The 8,300-nt window shown below is 50.3% G+C and overlaps 1 protein-coding gene across 2 annotated transcripts in view; it reads right to left on the bottom strand.

Annotated features, from left to right (window-relative positions):
* FAM3D (FAM3 metabolism regulating signaling molecule D) overlaps positions 1-6,705 on the bottom strand; it is a 33,237-nt gene extending 26,532 nt beyond the window's left edge. The window contains exon 1 of one of the 2 annotated variants that reach the window (XM_017527418.2): positions 6,531-6,705. The gene's annotated coding sequence lies outside the window, so the exon portion shown is untranslated. The remainder of the gene's footprint in view (positions 1-6,530) is intronic. The other variant, XM_017527417.2, reaches the window with a different exon arrangement.
* Between the last annotated feature and the right edge of the window lie 1,595 nt (positions 6,706-8,300).

The raw sequence follows: 8,300 nt of genomic DNA, 5'->3' as shown, positions 1-8,300 counted from the left end.
CTACCAGCAATGCTGCTTGAGCAAGGATTCATTGCAGAGCGAATTCTGTGCGCACGAGTGTGGAAGATGGAAACTCCACAGACGTAGTGACAGGGTCTGAGGGATACAGACCCCCAAAAAACAAGACAAGAGTGAGGTAGAGAGACAAACAGAATGAAAAAGAAACAGAGACACTCAGAGACTGGAAGCGAGTGGCATATTAACAGACACACAGGCACACATGTAGGCATGCATGCACGTGAGCCAGGGCACCGCCATGCATCCTGCCCTGAACCAGGGGGTGTGCGACTCTGCCCAGACCCAGTTGCCCCTTGCTGTGAGTCACCCATCACCCCCAAAAGCCATCCTGAACATCCGCGATTGTGGCCTAGGCCTGTGTGAAGTAATCAAAGTAACCAGATGTTCCCTTTCATCCTCTAAATGGTCCTTCTTGTAAACGCCCAGAATTTATGGGCAATTATTGATCATGTCACCAATACAGAGGGGGAGATAAACAGCGAATAAATCCATAAACAACAAGACTGGTAGTTTGAACAGTTTGTTCCAGTGACATTTATTTTGGAAGGAAATAAGCCCGTTATTCCCATTATGCCCTGTATTAGTCTTATTTATTGGTGTTAATGGTTTTCTCCAGCTCTGGCCAATGGTAGAATTATTGGGCCAGTCAGAGCTGCATGGCAGGAAATGCAAGAAGATATGAAAAGGTGCAGGATGCTGAGGGGTTTTACTCCCCAAGTTCCTGGGGTGCTTCCCAGAATAACACAACAAACGCCACATGCCAGATACTGCCCTGAGACTCTGACTTATTTTAACTCATTTAATCTTACAACAGAGCAATGAAGAAATAGGGGAAACTGAGGCACAGGGTCACGTCTCATAGCTGGTGAAAGTCAAAGATAGAAAAGATTCCAGAAATAAACCCAGGCGATGTGTGTCAGGAGACCACATTCTTAACCACTTTGCACAACACAAGCACAACTTGCAAAGGATCAGATAGTAAGTATTTTGGGCTTGGCAGGCCATATGTTCTGTTACAACTACTCAACTCTGCCTTTGTAGGAGGAAAGCAGCCACAGACAATATATAAATGAATAAACGTGACTGTGTTCCAATAAAACTTTATTTATAAAAACACGTGGTTGGCTGCATTTGACCTGTGGGCTGTTGTTTGCCCACCTCTGCCCTAGGTGTGGCCTCTTTTAGCTCCAGGTGGACCCAAGCCTCAGGTGTTCCCTTTGCTAAGTTTCAGCCTGCCTGGCCTTGGCTCAGTGAAGGTGATGGAGAGGAGAGGCTCCCAGGAGATAAGAGTGAGTTTCTAAGAGTCTGTTCTTCCACCCCCAAGCCTCTCACCCGCCAGTACCCTCCTCAGCGGGGTGGCTCCATGAGCTCTGCTCACTCGGCAGGGGTCAGCCACCTCTCCCTTGTCCTCAGATAGGTTTCAGGGAGACTTTCTTCCCATTCACCTGACAGATCATCCCCGAAAGGTGCCATGCTCAGTACCTGGCACCTAGGTCACCCTTATTAAATGGCCACTGCAGTCACATTTGCACCCTTAGACCTTGCAGAGGCCTCGTGTGGCCTGGAAATTGGGAGTCTGGATAACATAGTCCTAAGAGTGAGGGCTTTGGTGCCTATCTAGGTCCTGCCATGGGATTGTGGACACAGACCTTTCTCAGCCTCAGCTTCCTTTCACATGGCCGTCACCATCTCTAATTTAGTGAAGATTAAAGGCCAGAATGCACCCAAAACCCAGCGCCTGGCGCACAGGAAGTGTGCCGTAAGCAGTTGCTAATCAAGCCGACTTTTTTGCGATCTCCTTTGGAGACGCCCCTCACACCCTCCATTGTCCTTCTCAAAGAGGCAGAGTAGGCTGAAGAAGAGAGTGTGCTCCACTTGGAAAATGGGTTCCTCCAGGTCCCAGCAGAGCAACTGGAAAGAGAGGGAGCCCTCTGGACAGGCACACAGCCCTTTCCCTTCCCTTCAGTGTCTGAAGGGATGGGAGAAATCTCAGGATACTGAACATCTTCAGGTCCATTAGCCCCAGAGGCCAGCTTGTGCCCCCCCCCCGCCCCCCTGAATTTCTCTTCACTGAGATCCTGGGCGTGCGTCTCCAGAGAGGGCTAACTGGATCAGGGTGGGGCTGCGTGGAGTATCTGGGTTCACCCTCTGGGCCTGCAGGCCTGCTGCTGGCCTGTCGGAATCAAGCATGAAGCATGAAGACATTCACCTCCCGCCCAGTGGGTAATTTATTTATTTCCGTCTGAGACAGCTGGGTCTTGACCTCTTTAATTAAGCAACGTGGTGGCCTCCACAACCAAGTCAACAGTGGCTTGGGAAGCCATTAGGGGATAAGTCTTGCCTAGGGAGGGATGGGATCAGGAGATCTCACTGAAGAAGTGATAATCTTAATAATAATCACAATAATAATTCTAATAAGTATTATTAGTATTCTGCCAGCATTAAGCCCTGTGTCTTTTCATTTAATTTTTCCAACAATCTTATTGGCAGATTCTTTTTCTTAACTCCATTTACCAGTGAGGAGAGCTTTAGAGAAGTAAGTGGCTCGTCTAGTGTCACATAAGTAGAATGACTTATGTGGTACTGCCATGTGTGACTTTGCTAGCTATAGTTTAATGAAGTAGGGACGGCTGGAGTCAGGGGGTGGTGGACATCTGTTCCCTCTTCTTTTGCTGACCACCCCAATTTTCCTTTGGAAATCAACCCCTCCCTCCTATGTAGTTGGTGGGGGTGACCCCCTTCTCTGGCTCTAGGAGTGACCCTGTGGTCCTGGCCTAGCAGATGAGTGTGCTCTATCTCTGGGTTGCAGAGATGTGGTCAGACATGGGCAGGTGGCCCAAGCCAAGAAGATCAGAGCCTTCCTAGCACTTTTTGTTTGTTTGTTTTTGAGATGGAATCTTGCCCTGTTTCCCAGGCTAGAGTGCAGTGGCCATCTCAGCTCACTGCAACCTCCGCCTCCCAGGTTCAAGCGATTCTCCTGTCTTAGTGTACCAAGTAGCTGGGACTACAGGCACCTGCTACCATGCCCAGCTAATTATTGTAGTTTTAGTAGGGACAGGGTTTCACCATGTTGACCAGGCTGGTTTCAAACTCCTGAGCTCAAGCGATCTGCCTGCCTCGGCTTCCTGAAATGCTGAGATTACAGGTGTGAGCCACCATGTCCAGTCTCCTCCCAGCACTTTTGAAGGACTTCCCAGGAGAGAGGAGCTGCCTTTCGGCTGGAGTGGTTAAGCTGAGATGACTCCGAACTGGAGATGTTATGTATATCTTTGGGACCACGTGAGGACAGGCTGTCTGAGCATAGAACGGCATGGAAAAAAGGCTACCAGTGACAGATACACAGAGCTAGGGGTGTCATTTGAGCCCCTACATCTGCCTTCTTGAAGTCAGAATTACCTCTGGACTTTTCTGCTGTGTATGTAAATACACGTCCTTTATTTGTTGGGCTGGTTTGAGTTGGTTTCCGTCATTTGCATACAGAAGAGTCCTACCTGATACATGATTTTCCCATTTCAAACTACAGTTACATCTGCAAAAAAGATTTGGATTACACTCCCACCCTCCTGAGGTTTGGACACTTCAGTCCTCATGGGGCCTAAAGAATCAGGGCAACTCTTGGCTTTTTCTCTGTCTTCAGCAACAGCCTTCCTGATGGCTTCCATACCAGAAGCCACATTGCTCCTGACGTTTCACCAGAATATTCCTCCAACACAGAGCCATGTGCACCCCGCAGAACGATCCAAGGCCTTGGCCTTGTGCCTGGCTCCCAGCCTCTCCCTGGCCCTGCTGGGTGACTCCCAGCTCCCAGCTCCCTGTCTCATCTCATGGGGCTTTGTCCACCAGGGCTGCCTTCACCTCTCCTCGCCAGAGGAATCCCATACTTTGTGGAATGTGGCCTCTTTATGAAGACCCCCTTCTGCGGCCTGTGCAGGCCTGGATCACTGTCTCTGCAATGTGTGTGCATGTGGGAGGGGCAGCAGAGTGTGGTGGCCAGCAGCATGGATCCTGGAGCTGGGCATAAAGCTTCTCTCTACCACTTACAGCCTTGCCACCCTAGGCAGGTTACCTCACCTCCTTAGGCCTCAGTAGTTCATCTGCAAAATGGGGATGAGAAGATCTCCCATGCAAAGTTATTGTATTTAAACCAGCTAATCCATGGACAGTGCTCAGCACCATTTTATAGACACAGTCAACCCTCCATATGCATTGCCCATTATTGGGACTGCTGTTTGTACTGATCAATAGAACTTGTTCACCTCTCTTGTAAAGCGCCATCCCTGACTCCCTTTACTCTCGATAATTGGTGTGACTAATTTATCCACTAGGCTTTGAACTTCCTGAGATAGTGTCTAATCATTTCTGAATGCCCAGTTCCATGCAGACCACCTGGCGAGTAGGAGGTGCACAGCTTGGACAATAGCACTGTCCGATACTGTGCACCTACTACGTGGCAAGCATCATGGTGGGTGCTTTGCACACATTGTCTTTTTCAAAATTCACAGTATCAAATCCCAAGGAATTTGTTTAAGTCTGCATTCTTTTGAGAGGAGGGAGGCTCAGATAAGCCCATAAGATAGGCAGCTTCCCTAAGATCACACAGCTGGGAAAGCGCAGAACTGGATTCAAATGCCGAACGGGGTTGCTCTCCCCACAACCTCTACATCTTTGTCTCCCCAGGCCATGTGCTTGGGGGAGCAAACCTCTGAGCTTCCAGAAGCAGGGAATTGGCACCAACTGTAGGAAGTGTCTGCCCCTCTCCAGGGCACCTGACCTCTGGGACTGCAGACTGGGCGGGGGCTGCCAGTCCCCCAGGTAGGCTGTTGGCTGCCCACCTGAAGTCATACCAGGCCTGCCAATGTTAGATAGGTGGGCCTTCTCCAAGGAGGAACAGCTGCCCCAGCACCAGAAAATGTTGGCAAATGATGACTTCAAGCATCCCCCACCCCAGGGAAGTGCCAGTGAGGAAGTTAGGGCTCTGGGCTCTGGGCTCTGGAGGCTTCACCATTCCTATGGGAATGGAGTTCCTATGGGAAGCAGCAGGGTCTGTGTGCAGACATGGAGTTGAACTCAGGAAGAGCTGTGCACACGATGGCCATAAGAAAGAAGCCCCTAAACCTCCAGGCGCATGAGGGCAGACAGGCATATGTGCAGACTTGGGCAGATGCTGAGCAATGGTAGATTCCTCCCCAGCCTGCGCGGACCTAGGCACGACCACCTCACTGACCTCACCTCCCACTGCCAGCTACTATCCCTCACCTGCCTGAGCCGTCCTGCCCTCCTCTTTCTTTCCTCCCATTCCCCCTTCTCAGAGATTCTCCACTGACCCAAACTTTCCCTCCCCTGCCCTTCAGTCGTGAAGGACCCAGCATTCCTTAGCAAACTTAATCTCCTGGGAGAAGTCTGCCCTGATTCCCAGGCTATCTCCATGGCGTATGTCAAAACTGTTTTGAAAATGACTATCTGTGCAAATCTTTTCTTTCTGGTTAGAACCATATATGATACCTCATCTTGTTAATCATTGTGTCTTGTTTACCTGACACGCGGAACTGCTCAATTAATGCTCATGGGATGAATCATCTGGAAGGACACTCTTGTACCCAGGCCACCCACTTCCAGCCATGGACTTAGAATCTACTGCAGGGTAGAGTCAGTGTGGCATAGTGGGCAGAAGTACACGCTTTGCAGCCAGATTGCACAGGCAAGTTATTAAATCTCTCAATGCCTTTGCTCCCCATCTGCAGCATGGGACTAATCATGCTCTCCTTGTAGGGGTGATAGGAAGATTAAATGCATTATTACATGGGGAGCACTTAGAACATCATACATGTTATTTTATGTACTTCAGTGATTATTATCATAGTTGCCTAGACAATGAGAACTACAGGGATTGATAGGGGATATTCAGACTCTCTCTCCCATTTTACAGATGAAGAAACTGAGTCTTAGTGACAGGGACCAGCTCATCATTACATAGCTAGAAAATCTCTTGGGTCCATGCACCTTCTTTTCAGAACATTACCTTATGAGAAAAGTGAGATTTGGGGATAAAGAACAACATTCCTTTCTTCTTTATTTATTTTTCAAATATTTGTGTGGCTCATTGTTGATCATCAGAATGTGTTTTTGTGAATGAATTGATGAGTGAATGAAAGAATAAATGTCAAGAGACCCCTGTGGTTAAGGAAAAACCCTGCAGTGTGGGTTATCAAACCCCTGGCTGGCGTGCCCCACAACTCCTTCTTGTATCTGTGGTAGACACAGCTAATCAATCATAGCAGGCTTTTGCCCTGAGCCCAAACCCAGCCCCAGAATCCTTCTTATCACAGGCTGATTTCAGTTGATTAGCCTTGGCGCCTCAGATGAAATCTATTTGCTTTCCTGAGTCTGATCTCAGGAATCGCTTGGATTATGTGGTTTCCTTCTTTCTTTCCTTTCATCCTTCTGTTTCAGGCTCTTTCACTCCTTATTTCCCACCCTCCCTACCTCCATTTTCCCCTCTCTCAATGGTGTACCTGGAGGCATAGCCCTTTCCGTTCTGGGGGAGACGTACCCGAAGGCTCGAGGCTCCCACTTTGCTGCTTCGGTGGAGAAGGTGAGGTGGTCCAGCAGGTGCCGTGAGTCCCTGACCCAGCCGACCGCCACCCTGGGCCAGCTGCTAAGAGTCCCACCTCCCAGTTGCTGGAGGGGTAGATGCAGCAGGCCCAGAGGGTGAGATGGGGTGTTGTGCGCTCCCAGCGGACTAGCTGCTCCCGCCCGGCTCAGGCTCTGTCCTCATTCGAGGAAGTTTGCCATCAACTCTCCCTGCCCTGTTAAGCAATCTCACAAGGAAGGAGGAAGTTTGATCTAAGTGCTTATGGGGGAGGAAATGAGTCTAAAGTCTGGCGTGCCTGAGGAGTGACCTAGAGCCTGTCTGGGGCCTGGGGAGAAGGGCCATGCCTGTTCCCTTCCCACAGAGCTATCCCGGCCTTGGCAAGGGAGATTTGGGTGGGGATTCAAGCAACTTAATCAGGAGTAAGCTACCATAATCTGCCTTTGAAAACAGCCAAAGAGCCTTACAAAAAACCTAACCCTGTGCCGACAACCTCCCCAGGCCCTGGGAGGTGCAGGGCTGGTAGAGGAGTAATTGCAGTGCCTGATCACCTGCTCTGAGGCTCTGCACTGGAGTTGGGGGTGCTGGAGGAGCTGACTGGGAAGAGGGGAACCCAGGCAAGAAACTAGGTGACAGGAAAGAAGGAGGAGGTCAAAGGCCACTGCAAGATATTGAGCTTGGATGACGGAAAAGGGGGCCCCCTTGGTCAAGAGTGAGGAAGATGGGGAAGAGAAAGTGGTTTGGGAAAGTTTCTGGATTTGGGTTGGGGCACACTGAATTAGAGGTTAAAGCTGGAGGGGTGGGGTGCGGAGAAAGGGAAAGAGGGAGAAAGGAAAGAAGGGCTGGTCAGTGCAGACTTTTAGTGAAATGGTGAATGCAGCTTTTGTCTCCCTTCTCTCTCCTTAGGACCCAAGTGCACTGAGAGGGCTCAGCTTCCCCGTCTCTCGATCCAGCACCCCCAGGCTTTGTCACAAATCATGGTCTCCTTCCCACAGTCCTTCCTCTTAGGAGGAGTTGTTGCCTTGGTCCCCGGCACACAGGATCCTGGCGACTTCCCCCCTTGTTTGTTGACTCTGAATGCTTCTGTAGGCTGTGTGGACCCCTTAGAAGTAATATTCAGGGGCATGGGGTCCAGCAGCTGGTCAGGAAATAAAGATGCGGACCCAGGGAGCTGGTGCCAGGGAAAAGCAGGGAGTGGTCCCTGTGCAGTGAGGTGCCTGGGGTGGCCCCAGTCCTGCTGTTCTTCCTGCCCATCCCCAAGTAGGCACATGGGCCCCCTTTGGATATACCCCGGGGCTAGGCAGTGTTTTCCTGCAGCCTGATGGACTTTAACACTGGCCCTGTCCTCTATCCCATCTCCTCACCTCTTGCTGTCCCTTCCTCTGCCAGGACAGTTCTGCCCATGACTGGTGCCTGGGTCTTGTTCAGACCTGACCTGCTGCAGTGTCACCTCCTCAGTGGGGCCCTCCTGACCCTCACTTCCAATGTCAATAAGCACACAAATGTAGGGGAGTAAAAATGGCTTTTTCTACCCTTCTAACTTCCTTGGCTGGCCCGGAATTACACCAACAGTGGGGAGAATAACCAGAGAAAAGGTACAGACAGTTATCATGCATGGGGGCAACCCAGGAGAGAAAAGGGAATTCCCCAGACCCAGTGAGATTTAGGACTTGTATACCCTCTTCACAGGTGA

Source organism: Cebus imitator, unplaced genomic scaffold (assembly GCF_001604975.1).
Source record: "Cebus imitator isolate Cc_AM_T3 unplaced genomic scaffold, Cebus_imitator-1.0 Scaffold48, whole genome shotgun sequence".
NCBI classification, from domain to species: domain Eukaryota; kingdom Metazoa; phylum Chordata; class Mammalia; order Primates; family Cebidae; genus Cebus; species Cebus imitator.
This window is presented reverse-complemented; position numbering and strand designations above follow the sequence as displayed.